General features: G+C 40.0%; 1 protein-coding gene and 1 non-coding gene across 15 annotated transcripts in view; both read right to left on the minus strand.

Annotated features, from left to right (window-relative positions):
* The window catches only part of Klf12 (Kruppel like factor 12), a 411,614-nt gene that overhangs the window by 16,645 nt on the left and 378,459 nt on the right, over window positions 1-16,510 (minus strand). The gene's annotated exons all lie outside the window — the stretch shown is intronic.
* LOC116085431 lies at window positions 2,899-3,017 on the minus strand. The gene has a single exon (XR_004116544.1). It is a non-coding gene; the product is annotated as a 5S ribosomal RNA (ribosomal RNA).

A 16,510-nucleotide genomic window follows, 5' to 3' on the forward strand; every position in this document is an offset into this window, starting at 1 on the left:
TCCCAGGGTCTCAACCACCAACCAAGGACTGCACACAGAGGGGTCTGATTGTTCTGGCAGCATGTGTAGAGTAGAGGGTTGCAAATTCAATCATCAATAGGAGGAGAGGACCCTGTGAAGGTTCTGTGCTCCAGTGTAGGGGAATGCCAGGGCCAATAAGTACGAGAGGGTGGGGTGGCAGGCTTGGGGAGGGGGGAGGCAACAGGGGTTTGTTTTTGTTGTTTTTATTTGTTTCTTTGTTTTTTGGAGGTGAAACTGGGAAAGGAGAAATTTATATGTAAATGAAGAAAATATCTAAAAAAAAAAAAAAAGAATATTTTCCTATTCTGTAGGCTGTCACTTGTTCTTTGCTGTGTAAGAGCTTCTCACTTTCGAGAGGTCCATTTATTAAGTGTCCATTTATTTAGCACCTGTGCTCTCATTGTTGTATTCACAAAGTTTGAGAATTGTTGTTTCTTCTTGGCAGGGTGGTGATGGTGGCCATGGTGGTAGTGGTGGTGGTGGTGAAAAGCATTGCTCAGTTGGTGCTAGGACACTGTATATTTCTGTCTTGGTGAGGAAGTAGCAGATGGAGTTTACAGCAGGATTGATGGACTTATTTCTATTGCAGGTGAAAGAAAGGATGCATAAGTATGAAGCTGATGGTGTGAGGAGAACTGGGGGCAAGAAGATCCAGGCTCACCTCATCGGGCATAGGGGAAAAAGATGTGGCCCAGAGCACAGACAGGCTGCATGCCATCTGTGGATGAACTGGATTTGCTTGTTTAATTTAAACATAGTCTCCAGTTTCCTCCTCATGGTTATTTTTTCAATTTAATAATGGTACTTATGCCTGTTTTACTTGAAAAACGCATAGAAGGAATCAGTCAGCCATGCTCCCCAGTTTTAAAGGTTGAAGGAAAGATAGAAAGCAGGATAGTTTATAGTTGCAAACACTGAATGAAAGCTAAACATTAGTGTCTGTAAATATGTTTTTGTTGGCACATGTCTACATTACCTTTTTTATATGTTGTTTGGGTTATTTACTAGTGAGGTCAACATTGATCAGTTACAACACAGAACACATGGTCTTCTGTGCACTCAAATATGGAGCATCTGGCCTTCTCTAGAGAGCCCACCGAACCGAGATCTAAGACATGGACACTGTGTTTGTGGTTGGCTTTTTGAATACACACTATTTTTTCAACTACAGCTAGCTTGGTGATGGATGTTAGTGGGGTACTTGGGTTATGGTAGCCAAATCCTCAAAGGAAGAGCCTCAATTCAAAGGTTAAAAATCGTCTCGGTCATATACAGATGATAGTTCTGGTTTTTTGTATAATTCTCCAACATAAATTATTTATTTGAATATATGTTTTTTAGCCATCAAGCCCTCAGGTTGTTTCAGTAATCATATTTTAAATATAATTTTTATAATTACCATTATTGGATATATATGATATGTACACATGTGTTCATGTGCCATGGTACCAACACATGTGTGGGGGTCATAACCACTTTGTAGAATCAGTTCTCTCCTTCCATGTTTATGTGGATTCTGGATATTGAAGCCAGGCCACAAAACTTGAATGGCAAGGCTCTTTATCCACTGAGCCATTTCACCTGAAATATACTTAATTTTTTAATTTTATCTATCTATCTATCTATCTATCTATCTATCTATCTATCTATCATCTATCTATCTATCTATCTATCTATCTATCTATCTATCTATCTATCTATGTATTTATTATCAGTGACTCAGGGTGTATGTGGAGTGTGCATATGTACAATTAGACACATATCGATCTGAAAGCACAACCTGACATATTTGGTTGGTTCTCTTCTTCCACAATGGAGGATCCAGGGATCAATCTCAGGTTGGTGGCTAGCTCCCTCATCCAGTGAGCCATCACAGTAGCCAAAAATATCACCTTAATTAATAGGATGAGTTGTCTGTCTTTACTTGTGCACTATGTGGCATTTATATGTGAATATAAAACAGGGATATTTTTATTTATGTATATAAAGAAAATGAACATCTGACTTTAAAAGACAATTAGTGGCAGGGACAGAATGTGAAGTGAATTTTATACAAAATTGTTTCTATGGAAGAGTTGGCTTAGAGTTGGACCTAGTGGCTCAAAACTGAAATACTGTCACTTGGGAGGCTGTAGCAAGAAAATTTATCCCAAATTTGACACTGTTATGGGATATAAAGAGAGTTCCATGATCGTTCCACTACAGAATAAGAATCTAGCTTAAAAAAAAAAACCCACAACACAATAAAATAAGACAAAGGCATAGGCGTGAACAACATAAACAGAGCAACAAGGTTGTCCGCCTTGCTCTTCATTGGTCAGTCTTCACCAAGATGGACCGGGTTGAGAGTGAAAAAAATTCTGCTAATTTCTTCAGGAATAGCAAGTTTCCCTGGAAGATTAATTTATTAGTAGCAGAATCCCACACTGTGGGATTCAAACTGTTTTATCTCAAACTGTTTTCCAGAGAAATATGTGGAAAACAAAAATGTATGCCTACCTCTTTCCTAATAAATTATTACTGTGGAGGGATTTCCTTTTGACTGTGTGCGGGTCTAGGCAGCACTGCTATGTCTGGGGCCACAGAAGCAGTAGAAGCAGTGGATCCTCTGTTACTGTAGCTTCATACCATTGTGAGCCATAATGTGGGTGCTGAGACTCAAACCTACGACCTCTGGAAAAGCATCCAGGGCTTTAACCACTGAGCTGTATTTCCAGACCCCACTGTACCCTTTTACTTCCATTTAGGCAATGAACACATACAAATATAACCCTTCACAGGCAAAATCGTTTAAAACATATATTTAGAATATTCACAAAATATTGGAGGTTGTGACTTTACTATCAGACTGTGGTTGATTCTTTTTTTTTTTTTTTTAGCCTACAGCACCCGGTATTCCCAGGTGGTCTCCCATCCAAGTACTAACCAGGCCCTACCCTGCTTAGCTTCCGAGATCAGACGAGATCGGGCGCATTCAGGGTGGTATGGCCGTAGATGGTTGATTCTTATTTCTTATGTTAATTCTATGAAAGAGAATGAAATTGCTGGCAAAAGTTTGGTATGATGCTGTAGCAATAGGTCTTCCTATGTAATTTTTTTTTTTTTTTTTTTTTGCAACATAAAGTTAAAATGTAAAGTAGAATAAAGAATATAAAGACAAAGGTGGCTGGCTAGTTGGGCGACACTTTGACACCCCTTGGGGGTACGGTTCAGCCTCCCTTTAAGCCATTTCTTTCATTCTGACATATCATATTTTAATAAAGCATCTTCAGCATAATCTTAAGAAAGCAAACATACCAGATGGGCGTGAGGGCGCCTGGGGCCTGCTGCGGTGGCTCACGGGCTAAGGGAGATTACCCTCCAGCTGGCCACCTCACTGGAATGCAGGCAACAGAGGCAAGAACACCACAACTCCACAAGGGTGTCCTCTGACCTCCCCATGTGCACTGTGGGCTAAGGCCCTCCCAACTCCCTCCCTCACCACCCCCTCATTAATAATAACTTTTTTAAAGTATCATTTTGTTCTGGTTCTAAAAGTTTTTTAACGGCAACTCTTGGAGTTCACGTTGGACACAAATTCCTGTCCATAATACAGGCAGCATTTGCCAAGGTACTAATGGGTGTTATTAATGAAGTGTCCTGGTAAAATAAGCAACTCATATCAGATTTTTTTTTCCTGTCTCAAAACAGTCAATACAAACTCATTTACTCTGAGATACTTGTCCTTTTCCATTCTGGTTAAAGAAAAGGATTAAGACCAGCTCCATGCCTTTCTATGGCATTTACCCAGCAGAAGGTACAATAAAGTCTAAAGAAAACATCAGGTATTGAATGGATTCCCAAAACCTACCAAACAAAAAATATCACTTTTTCACGGCCTCCCATTTCACCACCTGAAATGCTAAAAGGTAAATGTGGACTGAAACAAAGGGCAGGTGCCTTTTCATACAGAGATGACGTGGGAGCTATACACTTAGAGGAATGTGCAATTTCAAAAGGCCCATGTTAAACAAAACCCCCGTGCTCTCCGTGGCTCCTCTGTTATTTTCCCAAGCAACTGAAAAGGAACCCCTTTAGCAACAGGAAGTACAGGCATTTTCTAGGTTCAGAAGTGCATTTTTGAAATATGTTTAACTTTTACAAAGTTACAGGGCCCAGACACTGACAAATGAGCTTCATTTGATTCAGGGCTCAACATATTTGCTGTGACAACCTGTTTCACTGGAGGAATGGTATTTGCATATAAGGGAAGAGATTATAAGGGGAGGCAAGATTCCTATCTTGTCTTCTGGTTTCTGTTACATCAGTTCATGAAAGTTCACAGATATGGAGACCTGGAAGGAAATTAGGTACTTTCAAGACAAGGAACTAGAAACTTGGTGATCAGGAAAGAGCTGGAATTACAAGCCTCTGCATTGCCCAAGGATGGGCTAGGCCACACTCCCTCTTGGAGCTAACACAGCCCATGCTACCTGGAGCTTTAAAACCAGACCGAATGGCCAAATATGGGCTCAATTATCCACCTGCAACTGGGTTCTCAGCTGCAGAACTCAACTTCTGGAAGCAGCTGTTCATCTATAACGCATAGGCTTGTCATCTATTCCTACAATCTGTGAAACTCCAAACCGCACATTATAGAATATTTAATTTTATGGTTATGAAACTCAAGGTAATCCTGTTTACTGTGAAGAAATATAAATAAAATACATCTTTGCTCTTGTGTGGGATGTGAAGACAGGTGTGTGTGTGTGTGTGTGTTGTGTTATATGTTTTTTTAAAAAATGTACTTAGGTGTGCTTAACCACACAAGCCTATGTAGATCCCAGAGGCTGACATAGAATGTCTTCATTAATTGCTTCTCCACTTTGATATTTTGAGGCATATTTGCTCCCTAAATCTACAGCTTACTGCCTGGGATAGACTGGCTGGCCACAGAATCAGGGATTCTCCTGTCTGCTGTGTTCCCGTGCTAGGACCATGTGCCTTTAGACATATTTTTTTCTCCTTTTAACTTTCTCTTCTCTTTTACCTAGGTCCTAGGGAATCAGCATCCAGGTCCTCTGCGCCATCTCTCCAAGCCTTTGTTTGTCGTTTTAAAGGAACAAATTAAATTGTTCAGGTAACTGGATATCCATTCCAATCTTTGCTTTCGAAAGCATTTTAAGTACAAAACTGCCTGGGCCAAGGAGACCAATTTATTGTATGTGTGGTCGATTTATTTGGACTTGGAAATGTAATGAAACAAGCAATGTGTTACTTTTCATTCCTCTGAACTGTCTGCGCTAACTTCTTCATTGTGTGTGACTACCACTAGGTGAGCTCCTGTGTCGTTCTATAAAGGCGGACCCTGATAACAATAGTATTTTCTACTTTCCACACATCATGCCTTTTTCTAAGTGACTTCATGACTTTTAATACATTTGATCTTGAGAGCTTGCTAATCTAGCAGCTGAAGTAGCAAACCCACTTCATCCAGTCTGTATGAGTCTTACCTACTTTCTATATTGCCACCCCAAACGTCAACTTACTGCTTTAATAATCCAGGAGATCTAGTCAGAACTGGACCAGCAGACAAGGTCCCAGTTACAACTTACTGGATAGACAGTATTGTTAACACAAAGTCTAGATTTCTCACCCAGAAAGCAAACACTAATGAATGAAAATATTCTGTAATAAAATCTACTTTACAGAAAGTAAAAAGTTCAAGGTCAAAGGACAATGCTCTCTCTGACTTTTCTGAGCTTGTGTTTCCACGAGATGTCAACACTTATTTGCCTACGTGTCTGGTTACCTTATGTTTCTTTTGCAGACTCTTCTTGAGCCTGTCACACAGATGTATGCCAAGACTTTAAGCTTTTCTTCTCACTTACACGGCTCCCTTGTTCCCACAGTTCCTGCTGTAACCTACCAGGGAAATCCCATGACTCTATTTCCCACTCTCACTTTTAAGGGACAGACACATTATAAGACAATCAACTGGCTCTGAAAGTCATCTCAGGTGACCAAAACTTTATTCAGCACCTACCACCTCAACACCTTTCTGCTTTGCTGTAGAAAAAGGGGTAACCTTATCTACACTGGCTCCAAGTTCCAAATCTCTTTGGGTGGAAAGAGTTTTATTTGAGACTATTCTATAGATAGGTAGGGCAGGCATTCTCCGTCTTTCATGATTATCACAGGTGCCAGCCCTGGCTTCTAACTGCCATTCAGCAGTCCTCAGTATCCAGCCCCACAGGAGTGGCCTATCTTCCTTTAGTGTGCAGCTTCAATGGTTTCACTACTGTAAACGGTGTCCACCCTGTACTAAACCACTATGCCTAGAGCCTTCCAGCAACATGAAAGTCAAGCAGTAGCAATAAGGCTATCAGGTAGGTACCAGCCTGATGTCTCCATGTTGTATGACTTATGTGTGAGCTATCTTCAACAATAGGGTCTTATTATCAAGTTATGGAAGGTTACAATGACAAAGGCTGTAATGTTTGAGAGGGAGTCCTACAGGAACCCACAGAACAACAGTTGAAAACCAAGTAGCCATACTTGGCACTGAATTTTTATTTGACAACCTAAGGTGTCTTGAAGAGGCATTGACTCCCAACTCAAACTCCTATGGCGTGTGCAGCGGATCACATTTTAGGAAGCTTCTACATTAGGTTTCCACATGGCTTTTTAAAAGATCTTCAGTGTTAGTAGCTCTTCATGTTAACTCCTCTACTTTATCCCCTTAGCCCTCTCTCATGTAACTCTTCCTGTTCCATTATTCTCCTTTATTCCTTCCTGCCACCTGCACTCTGCATACACCCTTGAAATCTCCCACAACACCCCTTACTGTTTTCCTGCCTTCTTTGGTACTCAAATTTAAATGTATGACTTTAAAGATTCAAAGCTAGCATATGAGAGAGAATACGGGGCATTTGATTTATGGGTCTGGATTACTTCACTCAGTAAAATGTGTTCCAGCTCTATCCAATTAACTTGAGAATTTCATTTGTATTTACAGCTGAATACATAGACCATAGTTTCATTTCGATACTAACCCTCTGTCACATGTATAGCTGGTAAAGATTTTTATTTTCTCATTCCACAAAGTGACTTGTTCCTCAAATGCTTTTCTGTATAGAAGCATTATAGTTTCATGAGATCTTTGTTCATCTTCATGCCTATATTACCAGGTCCTGTTAAGAAAATCCTTTCCTGTGCCTGTAAGTTGAATTGTATTCCTTACTTCCTCCTTTATAAGTTCAAGGTGCCAGGTCTTATGTGGATGTCTTAGATGGTATTTAGAATATATGAGAATCCCAGGAACATTGGCTCTAATGCCTGTGAAGGAATGGACTTGCCAGCAAGGGCAAGCAGTCAAAGATCAAGAGCTTCCTTCTTCCAGGTCATTTATGCAGGCTGACACCAGAGATGTGTTCCAGACTAAAGGGGGTCTTTCCACCTCAAATCATCTGGACTAATGGTGTATCTTCTAACCTCAAAAGATCTGGATTAAAAGTGGGTCTTCACACTTCAAATAAATTAATGAAGAAAAGAGCCCCTCACAGGTGATTAACTAATCATTCCAATGGATTTTAGTTAATTCCAGATGTAGTAAAGATGGCAACCAGGAGTAACCATCCCAAGTTCACTCTGTCACCTGGATATACAATCGTAACTCCTTATGCCAAGTTTAATTTCCAAGTAAAAAAAATCATGCTGTAATGATGTCTACCATGATACAACTATCTCACACATAATCACTAATGTGTGATTAGTGCTTTGTACTCTTAATCGGGTCATAATTATGCTTAACAGGCTACAACTATCCTTTATACAACTGCAAATACATACATTTTAAAATAGGAGGCAATGCTCTTTGAAGGATAGCCTTTTGATATTTTAAATCTTAACAATGATAACTACTGATATTCTTTTAATTGATGTTATATTACATGATAAGGAAATTGAGTAAAGAACACATTCTTAACAAAATATGACAGAAATACTCATGTCAATTGTAATCTTTAATTCTGCAATCGGTCACATGACCCTAAACTGGTATTTATAACTACTTTCCTCTACTAATCATTCTGTATTTTTTTTTCACCCTTTACAAGCACCTCAACAAATCTTGTTTCTTTTCCCAGAGGAGTAACCTACACTTTCTTTCCTGAAGGTTCTGTGCCTGTTGTCATTTTGCATGGATTAGGTTATTATAATTTCCAATTGACTTAAATCAAGGGACATGGTAGCAGGAAGAAACTCTCCAAATGATCTCTCTCACTCCAGACATAATCTTTTATGGGTTTTTGGAGAAGCAACCCAATTTCCCCTTGGCAATCTAGATCAAGCACCCCTCCTAACACTATTATTCCTCTCTTAGCCTGTTGGTCTAAGGGCAGCAGAGAGCTGAAGAGCCAGGGGGGAAGGAAGTCTGAGCTTCCAGGTCAATGGAATGCTTTGTGTGTCTCCTGGCAAAAGCACTGCTATCTCTGGAAACAAAACTTCTAGAATAGCAGAACTTATGGTCACAGAAAGAGGAGGCAAAAATTTTCCTAGTGGGTCATTAGGAGTGATAATAAGTGAACTATTGCCTTTCCATACCTTGATCCTTGACCCCTGGATCCTGGTATGGTATGGGAGAAACCATACCATAATACTGAAGGGTGATTCAAAGTATATACTTCCTTCAGAGAACCCTGCCCAGTCCTCTGGGCTACTGTTCTCTAAATAGCTCTGTAGCTGTATCTCCAAAAGACCATTCCATCTTTCTATGAAGCAAGTTGCTTCAGGATCATGGGGAACAAAGACCAATGGACTCCATAGTCATAGAAGTTGCGCTTCTCTGGATGTAAAGTATGTTCCTTTGTTAAAAGCAATACAACACAGACTAACATAATGGTGAATAAGGTGTTCTATGAATATACTGATGGTAGTTTTGGAAGAACCATTATGCGAAGGAAAGGCAAATCCATAACCAGAACAAGTATCTAGTCTCAGATGGCCAATGTAGTTACCCTGCCACCAGGTCACTGCTTGCTCCCTTGGAGGGAATGGTCTCACATATGGAGCTGAGTATTAGTCTCTGCTGCTGCTGGAAGATCTGGCACTCAGCAGCAGCTATAGCCAGGTCAGACTTGGTCAATGACAGTCCCTGTGGTCAAGTTCATGGTCCACTGGGAAATGATAGGGACGGCTGGGGAACGAGGCTGGCTGTCTATAGACTGTCATCTTACCTATTTGATTACTGAACTCCTCCTTAGGGGAAGTCGCTTTTTGATGATATAAGTGCCTTCTAATTCTTTGCCCATTTGGAGAGATCTATCCACATACTTCTTCCCCAGATGTCTTTGCCACCTATCTTCCAATCATGCTTTTTCCAAGTCCCTGACCAACCAGGCTACACCCCACGAATCAGTGAACAATCACATTATCTGTTGATTTCTGATTCTAAGCAAAATGTATGACCATGTGTACTGCCTGAAGTTCTGCCCGCTGAGAAGATTTCCCCTCATTTTTGTGTTTCAGGGTTGTCCCAGAAAGCAGTAGCAATACTGTAGCTGCCAACTTCTAATTGGTGCCTGCATAACATGCATTCAAAGTATATACTCCCTTCTGGAGAACCCCTGCCCCGGTTCTCTAGGCCGCTGGCATCTCATTAGCTCTCATCTTTCTGAGGAGTAAGCCCTTGTCTCCTCTTCCCTAGTCAAATGATCATACAGCACACTCCAAGAGGTGCGTGTGGAGATGGCATTGGAATAGGAGCAAAATCCATAGGCATTTGGGCAATGTCATTTCGATAACTTGTTTGTGCTGTCAGGACCTGATTGACCTGATCATGTATACCCATTTTTACTTGATAATGGGTTGCTATTGCACACATCTTACTTTATAGCTTGGTGGGTACCAGGTTTTATGTTGAGGGCTTTTATCCACTGATGTCAATTTTGCGCAGGGTGGGAGATCGGGATCTGGAGTTATTCTTCTGCGTGTACCTATCCACTTTTGCCAGCACCATTTGTTGAAGATGCTGTCTTTTTTCCAAGGTGTATTTTTGTTCTCTGCCAAAAATTGAGAGCGGCTATAGGAACATGGACTTATATCTGGTTTCTCAGCTTTATCTTATTGATTAATGTGTCTGTTTATATGCCAATATCATGCTGTTTTATTACAATGGTCACAGTATAACTTGAAATCAGAATGCTGACGCCTCCAGGGATATTTTTATTATTCAGGACTGCGGAGGCTCTCCTGGGTCTTTTGCATTTCCACACGCATTTGGAGCCTATTTTGTCTTTTTCTTTTCTCTCCTTTTCCTTTCATTTTCTTTTTGAGGTAGGGTCTTACCAGGCTGACTTTGATCTTGCATTCATCTTGCATTATAAGCATGCGCCACAATGCTATTTTCTGTGAATGCTAGATTCTGTGAAAGATTTCTTCTGAAAGATCACCCCATCTCTGCACGCCTTGATTGTCTTGCCAGCAGTTTCATTTGTATAATCCTCTCTATTTACCTGCCCCATAAACATTTCCCAAGATTTTTGATGTTATATTTAAAAGTATCTGTGTGTGCCCACGTACTACATGAATACAGGAGTGTACAGTCGCCAGAGGAGAGTATCAGACCCCTGACACTGGAGTCTGAGGCAGTTGTGGGCTGCTTTGTGGGTGCTGAAAACTGAACTCAGATTCTCTGCAAGAGCAATAAGTGCTCTTAACTACTGGGTCACTTCATTTTCATCTTACTTTTTGAGTCAGAGTCTCTCATTGAACTTGGAGCTCACAGATTCAGTTTCTGCCTGTCCAGCGCTGGAGAGCTGGCCTACTGCTGCACTTGGCTTTTACATGGGTTTGGAGAATAGAACTTGGGACCTCGTATTTGTACAATGAGCACTTTCTTACTGAGCTAGGTCCCTCGTTACATAGCCTTGCATGTTCCTACTCAGATGAACATTATTTTAATCTCTATGGTAATAAGTGTTTCTTAGTTATAAAGAGTTAATTGAAATGAGTATCGCAAATAAACCCTTTCCAAGTTTATTAAAGATAAAAATATGTATTCTACCAAAACACAGTTCTATATTACCTTTGTAATAAATACTGTGTTTAATAATTCTATTAAAAAATCACACAATCCATAGATACACAATCTAGTAACAAGTACTCCTACCACTCAGGTTTAGGTGATGCTCGATTCTCAGGTAGAACCTGAGAAAGCACAGAGGTTAGGAAAAGCATTTCCGGATATTCTTCTCTTCACAGCACTCTGATAAATGTAAAGATAACACGGAGCTCAAAAGGAAAAGATGTCCATAAATATCTCACAGCAATTTTAACATGATGATATATGCGCTCACATAAATAAAATTCAGAAAGCAAAATTCACTTTGTAATGTATTATTAAACAGAGACATTCATCAGCAGGTGGTTTTACAAGATTTTTTAAGTGTATGTAAAAGATCAACTTTTAAAACAACGATTCAGTAAGATACCGCTTTTAGTATACAATTAAATCAATATATACAATACAAATATGATCACTATGGATCTCAGGCACTTTCTTTCAAAAGACATTAACTCTCTGATGAGTCAAGAGAACTCCCTTCTCTTTAGTGAAAACAGTATAGTATTTGTAACATTTTCTAAGCAATTTGATACAAATCTAGATTGAAAAGGTTTCCACCTGGAAAGTGCTTGCTTGCATGAGGATGGTTGCTGATGGTCTCTCTGTGCCACCAGGGCAACTGATTTAGAACCACTTGTCTTCAGTTTTACATCTCATTCATTAGCATGCAAAGAGTTGTGTGCCAAGCGATGGAGCACTCAAGAGCTGCCTGTCTGGTTTTATTTAGGGACTAGTATTCCTGGTCTGTGTCATCTCACATAAAATTTTCATAGAGTGGGGAGAAAGGCTAGTCATCAGAGAAAAGTCTCAAAGGCACATATCCAGGTACCTCTTGTTCCATCTTGTCACAATAACGCTAAGTACATATGTGCTGCCATACAGGAAAGCATGGAGTGGTGGCTCTCCTGCAGGGATCAGCCTGGCAGGTTTGTGAACTTGTCAAATACTGGGTGAAATGACAAGAACACAGGCCCTAGAGCAGCCAGGGCCTAAATTTGAAATGTGCTTTTTCCTCAATACTTGACCTCTGGTGGGTGTTCTAACCTGGTTCCTTTCCTGGGATTTTCATGGCCAATGAAAATGTGTAGCATACTTGCATAGCTGTGCGTGATTTTGTGGGAGAGAGAAATGTCTGCACCCTCCGTGTGAGATCTTCATTTGTACGAGTATCCCAAGCATCCACACAGGCTATTCTTAGCTTAGCCATTCCCTCCTTCATCCTCACATCTGGTCAGCTGCCATGAATGCTGTTCACTTGCCTCAGTTTCCCCACATGCCTTTCCTTTCCACCATAATGTCTTCATAGTATCAGGCAACATAATGGAAGTCTCTGGAGGATGGAATGCCTACTTGGGGGCCCAAGGGGTGTGTGTTGGGTGTTTGTGTGTGTGTGTGTGTGTGTGTGTGTGTGTGTGTGTGTGTGAGCTTAATAGGCCAGGTGACACTGAGGCATTTTGGAAACTGAAAAGAAGCTACTGACTGATGAAGTAGGAAGAAAAGAGTCAAATAGGCAAGCCATTGGAGGTTGGAGTTGAGGGTCAGAATGAGCTCACATACCCAGGCTCACCTGGAGAGCTAGGCACTGTTGCAGGTGAGGAACAGGATGCCTGAGTGGCTGCATGCTTGCTCTCTCATGGCTACTGTGTGAATAAATTATCTGCTCTGCTATGGGCAAGCTCACCAAGGATGGTCCATGACCTTTTCTGCCCTTCTGAAAGTCGATCTATAGGAATGGAGAAAATGTTCAACCAGTAGTTGCTGAGTTCACCCAATGAACAGGGCCTTTCAAATGGGAAAGTGAAATATTTTAGTAAGGATGTAAACAACTGTTTATTTACTAAACAGTGACACACTATGCTTACTAAATGGTGGTTAACTTCACTTCCAAACAACTACTGCTCATATATATTAAGTCCACTAGAGCCCCAAGTAAAGTTGTTTAATTGTAGCCATGGTACAATGACATGTATCTTATAGCTGGACCCACTTCAGCAAAGGACTGCTGAATGACTAAGGTGTGCTATCACTGTATCTATCTACTTGGGTTATAAAACTGATGTCCTGAGTCATACATTTTTAATGAGACTTACAACATCTGGGGATAAAGCTAAAAATGAAAATCCATGAGATTCCCACACCTTCGGCAGCTGCTCCAAGCTTATCAGTTATGGGATAAAGGTAGATGCAAACTTTAGTTTCATCACTTCAAATTTCATATTTCATTTTTTAATTTCTCAGCATACTTTGCTATAGTTTGAGTGTGACTTTCACCCAGACTCACCCCACAACCACCAAAAAATAAAACAAAGCCCTCCACCATCAGCAAAAAAAAAACAAAAAAACCAACCAAACAAACAAACAAAAAAACAAAACCAAAAATCAAACAAAACAAAAAAATGCCCATATTCATGTTGAAATTTAATCTCTATCAGGAGGCATTAAGGAGTTGTCTTTCAAATATTCGTGTCTCTGTCTTGTGATAGTCACCTCGGGACTCCAATATCAAGAAGGCCACCATCTAAAGCAGTCCTTCAACATTGGACCAGACCCAGAAATCATGATCAACCTCATTTCTTTAGATCTTGCTTAGTCTATGATACTGTACTATCAGAAACAGACTAAGACAACCATACAGCTCATATGGTATATGAACTCTTGTCTGGACTCACCATGAAGATTCTACCCTGAAAAGAACCAGTTCTTAGATGCTACCTCAGCACCATCACTAGGCGGTGTGTTATCTTATAGTTGCTAGAGGGGGGAGGTCAGCATACCATGAGCTGTGCATTAACGACACATATCAGAACAGTAGCACTGTACCTATCTGAAGGTAGACCCAAAGGCCACCAGGATGTACAGCTGTTGGACAATCTCCCCAAGCCACTTCAGAATCTCATTCAGAAAAAAAGAAGAGATGTAAATTTAGAAGAAATACATGGATAGCAGTAAGAACTGATGAGTCAGGGGAAAAGTGAGACCGTGGCATCTGCAGCCACTTAGGATCACCGCGTAGGACGGAGTGTAGGTATAAGTGGGGCTTAACTGCATGAGACTTGTAATTTATAAATAACAATGATCCAGTTACAGCACAGGATCCTTCCATCAGAGGAGGAATTACTAATTAGTGTACAGTTTCCTTTATCTTTAAAGGTAAATAAGAACAGATTTCAGACATGGTTTAATAATCCCTGGTTCATATTTCCAAGCCTCCATAAAGTAACCTCTTAGTGTTCAAGATTCTGATATGAGTCATTTTTATAAAGTCAGATACATGAGAAATCTACCTATCTCAAGTTCAGTTTCATATAAATTTTAACGAACATTATACAAAACTGCCCTATTAAGCTCCCCCCCGCCCCCAGATTTGTGGCTGAGGCATAATATCAATTTATAATAGGAAATACTTCAAATATTTATTGAAAAAGAAAAGACATGTTGGAATTATTTTTAGAAACTTGGCTTGAAATTTAACTCCGTCTTCCATTCATCACTAAGTTGAAATGTTCTGTGGAACATTTCCTTATGATTGCCATATTTCATTTTAGTGTGTCCCACACAACCGGAGAGCCATCAAATTTCCCACCTAGCCCAGTTGCAACAGCCGAGTCTAGTGCTCCATCTAGTGGCTGTACGAATTACTGACACCTGCGAGTTAAAAACATTTAAATTGCTATGGCGCTTTGTGATTATCAACCTTCCTAATGCACTGGTCCTTTAATACAGTTCCTCATGTTGTGGTGACTCTCAAGTATAAAATTGTTTTTGCTGCTATTTCATTAACTGTAATTTTGCTAATGGTATGAATCATATTGTCAATATCTGTGTTTTTTAATGATCTTAGTTGATCCCCGTGAAAGGGTACTCTGAGCCCCAAAGGGGTTGCGACCCAGAGGTTGAGAACCACTGCTTTAGAGTATAGTGAACACTCTAAATTTTCTTTTTAAATGCACTTAGATAATTTAATATAACTGTATTATCTTTAAATGAAGAAAATCAACAGTAGATATTCATTGTACAAATAAGACTCCATTAACTTAAATCTTCTACATTTTCGTTTAAATACACTGCACACCTCATTGTGTGGAAGAAATATATAATGTAGAGGAGAGGAAAAATAGGCCTGCTGGCAAAATTGTGATGACTCTTGAGCTCCATTTTCTCCGCTGTAATGTCCCTTTAACAATGTAGCCTCAGCAGGCACTGTGATAATGACAACATTTCAAAATACTTGCTCACATATTCCTGCCATTACCTTAGCTTCAGAATAGAGTTGATTATTTTTAAATTTAAATTCTTTAAATGTGCACTCCTAAGCTCTTAACTGTGTATCCATTGCTAATATCTAGAAAAGATCTTTTTCCTGTATTCCTATAAACGTTTACAATGTTGCATCCTAAGGAAATACACAAGTGATCAGACACTACTAACGTGCAGAAAGTTAAAGCATGAACAGGATAATTACTGTGTCCTTCTGAAGGAAAGCTTCTCATTGCAGCCTGCTCCCTTCCCATAGCGTGCGTGGATTTCGTAAGTATCTGTTCTAATCCCAAACTCCACATTAAGTATTATTGGTCACACATAAGGATCTTACTCAACATGCCTGAAGCAAAGGTAAGGCTAAGAAGCTGTTTATTAAAAGCAGGCAAGCCAGCCTGAATTTCTATAGAACCAGTGTTGATTACATTTTACTCACTGCGTTATGAAATCTTGTGTATAATTATAAATTATAAGCTAGCCCAGGATCATTTGACACCAGTTACAACAAGTTATCCAAAATTTACTCTTTCTTTCTATTTGACAATAATGTCACTTGATTGTCATTTCAAGAGGCTGGGCCTGCACAGACTAGAGTGGTCCCTTGGTATCAGAGAACTGGTTCTTGCCCCATCCCCATTCCCTGTAGAAAAACAAAACAAAACAAAACACAGATACTCGAGGTAAGATAGAAGCCAGTGAAATATTTGCATTTAACCTCCGCACATCTTGTACACCCCAGATAAGATCTGGCTGTTTTCAGTATCTGATTCAATGCAAATGCTTCCCACAGCTGCTATGCACACTGCAGACGGATGCTGACAAGAAAAAGTTCACAGATGTTAAGGAAAATCCAAGACTAGCGGAATGCATTGGAGCAGCCGCTTTGGATACAGGGGGTTGGCCCTAAGTCCCTGGTAAGGGGATGAACAGATTTGATACATTTTGGGTTTTGAGCAAGAGTTTAGCAAATATATATTGCTGCAGACTAGAGGTAACATATTTAAGAGAAGGGCTTGCCAGATGGAGGTCTCAAGAATTACAATTCTTTTGGGTAAATAAGTACTTTTGAAATTTATAAGCTGTTCTGAAAACCATAGTATAGTGTAAAAACATGAAATAAACAATACT

The sequence above is a fragment of the Mastomys coucha genome, unplaced genomic scaffold (assembly GCF_008632895.1).
Source record: "Mastomys coucha isolate ucsf_1 unplaced genomic scaffold, UCSF_Mcou_1 pScaffold9, whole genome shotgun sequence".
Classification (NCBI taxonomy): Eukaryota; Metazoa; Chordata; class Mammalia; order Rodentia; family Muridae; genus Mastomys; species Mastomys coucha.